Genomic DNA, 2,500 nt, shown 5'->3' with positions numbered 1-2,500 from the left:
CATTCATACATCAAATAGTTGGAGTGTGCTTCTAGCCTCATAATGGAGGGATGTCAAAGTGCACACATTTCTTTAGATTGTACCCCAGTGCCGGCAGCCTTTTCTTAATCAAACTATTTCTCTCTGAAATATGTATTTTCTGTGTGCATCAACACATTTGTGCTCATCATTGCCCTGCATTCAATTTGTGTAATGTAGTTGATTATTTGAAGTCTTCCCCTAATTGTGCAATATGTCATTTGTTGGCACACACATGTAAGGTGAACCAACAGCCTATTTAATTTCACTTCCAGATAAAGATGCCAATGTCTCAGTCCCTGCGAGTGAGTAGCGCTCCGCTAGCTGGCTAGTTTGCTATCTGTCTGGTTGGTGTGTAGTAATTGAAGGCGTGTGGACAAATCTGGCTGGGGATGGCTTCGGGAGGTTGGGGGGGGTTGGAGAGAGCTGCTGTGTTTGCTGTCTAATTGACGTGTTCATCTGTTGTTAAACATGCGCTCGTTAACCTTTTGCTCAAGGCCACGTGGCCGTTTGGCTTTCAATGTCAGCATGCTCTTGGCTATGTCAGTGGCATTCAAAACACCATCCAACTCAGAGAGGAGGGTGTGAAAATGATGGTAAACAAGGAAGAAAAAGGGAAGGGAGAAATATTAATTATTCATATATTTTGAGACTGGTTTGAGTCTATTTTTAGGCCAGTGCGAAAACTGAAAGTCATTAATCTATTAATAACATTTACAGTTGACAGAAGATGTGGACTTTACATGGATATTACAGTGCAAATCGTGCTGATACTGTAGGACTGTCTTTAGATGTGTTTAAAAGACTGACAAAATCTGTAACAAATATGCTATTTTTAGACAGACGAACAAAGACTTCTAAAACATCAAGATCGCGCAGGTATTCCTTCATCACTCCACTGGTTAATTCAACTCAATTAACACATTTTACGTTGTTATCAAACAGCACCCTTTCAGCGAGGAGTTGATTTACTGCTCCGGCTAATTTCTCACACACGTATCACGTCTACTCAAGACTGTAGTTGTACAGTAGATATTAATTATTCATTTAGTAATTAAAAATAGGATTGTGAGACAGAGGTGAAAAAAACATTCAGAAAGTCAAGGTCCTACCATGCCCTGCAGTGCCCAGTGTATTAACTCTACACTGTAAAAAAAATCCCGTAGTTTTTACGGAAAAAAACTGGCAGCTGGGGTTACCAGAACAATTCCGTAAAAATGACAGAAAAACTGTAATTGACTTTACTGAATAACATGTACATTTTACAGTTTAAACCCGGACACAAAACACTGGAGTCCTGTCATATAAGCATGGACACCATGTATATGTAACATAAGTCCAGTGTGTTATATACTGGTTTTAGGTGTAAAAATGAACACTTTGTTTGGTATATTGTACACCTCACACCAGTATATAACACAAAGGACTTGTTAAAGTTGCATAGTGTCCATGCTTATATGACAGGATTCCAGTGTTTTATGTCCAGGTTTAAACCGTAAAATTTACATGTTATTCAGTAAAGCCAATTACAGTTTTGCTGTAATTTGTACAAAATTGTTCTGGTAACCCCAGCTGCCAGTTTTTTTCCGTTAAAACTACAGGATTTTAAAAATATATATGACAGGATTCCAGTGTTTTATGTCCAGGTTTAAACCGTAAAATTTACATGTTATTCAGTAAAGCCAATTACAGTTTTGCTGTAATTTGTACAAAATTGTTCTGGTAACCCCAGCTGCCAGTTTTTTTCCGTTAAAACTACAGGATTTTGTAAATATTGTATTTCTGCTAAAAACATCATCTGAAACAGGCAAAAAAGGTAGCCTCCACCTCGTCTTACCAGGTTGACTGTGAGAAACAAGAACCATTTAGTATTTTTTTTTAGTTCAGCCACCCATTCAACTGCAAAATCATTAGCTTTTCCCAAACATGCACCATTCTGTGGCGCAGCACCACAAAATTAAAACAGAGCACCACAAATGTAGTTCACCTCTTCACATGTCTATGTCAAATAAGGCATACAAAAATGCACAAAACCCATACTATCCAATGGTTTTCACGAGTGATGGGGGCATAGCACCACACAATGCTGCATGGTCTGTGGGAAACACTGGTATGGTAAATAGGGTACTAAAAGACATCAATCCATGCCAGAGAGAATTCCTCAAATATACAACTTTATTGTAGCAAACCAACCACTTTTTGTAAAGAAAAATATGGCACAACTTTGTAAACAAAGACAATATTGTTTTAAAAAAAATAAAAAAAAAACATTGAGGCTGATACGTTTTCAGCTTTTTTAGTGCAACAAAAGTCTGTGTGATTGTTATCCCAGATAAAAATGGAAATGTTTGCGTTTGAACGACAGGCAGTTTTTTCCTCTTTTTTTTTGGTGCTAGAACCAGCACAAGTTTGAATACAACAGGGAGTTTTTTTCTTTCTTTGGTGCTAGAACCAGCACAAATTGCCAAAAAAAAAGGAAAAG

General features: G+C 37.6%; 1 long non-coding RNA gene across 1 annotated transcript in view; it reads left to right on the top strand.

Annotated features, from left to right (window-relative positions):
• Positions 1 to 387, top strand: part of LOC134442296 (uncharacterized) — a 3,783-nt gene extending 3,396 nt beyond the window's left edge. Inside the window, exon 3 of the long non-coding RNA XR_010033362.1 lies at positions 294 to 387. This is a non-coding gene — a long non-coding RNA (uncharacterized LOC134442296). The remainder of the gene's footprint in view (positions 1 to 293) is intronic.
• Positions 388 to 2,500: the final 2,113 nt, after the last annotated feature.

Source organism: Engraulis encrasicolus, unplaced genomic scaffold (genome assembly GCF_034702125.1).
Source record: "Engraulis encrasicolus isolate BLACKSEA-1 unplaced genomic scaffold, IST_EnEncr_1.0 scaffold_1441_np1212, whole genome shotgun sequence".
NCBI classification, from domain to species: domain Eukaryota; kingdom Metazoa; phylum Chordata; class Actinopteri; order Clupeiformes; family Engraulidae; genus Engraulis; species Engraulis encrasicolus.
The sequence above is the reverse complement of the archived record's forward strand: the minus strand, read 5'-3'. Positions and strand labels throughout refer to the sequence as shown.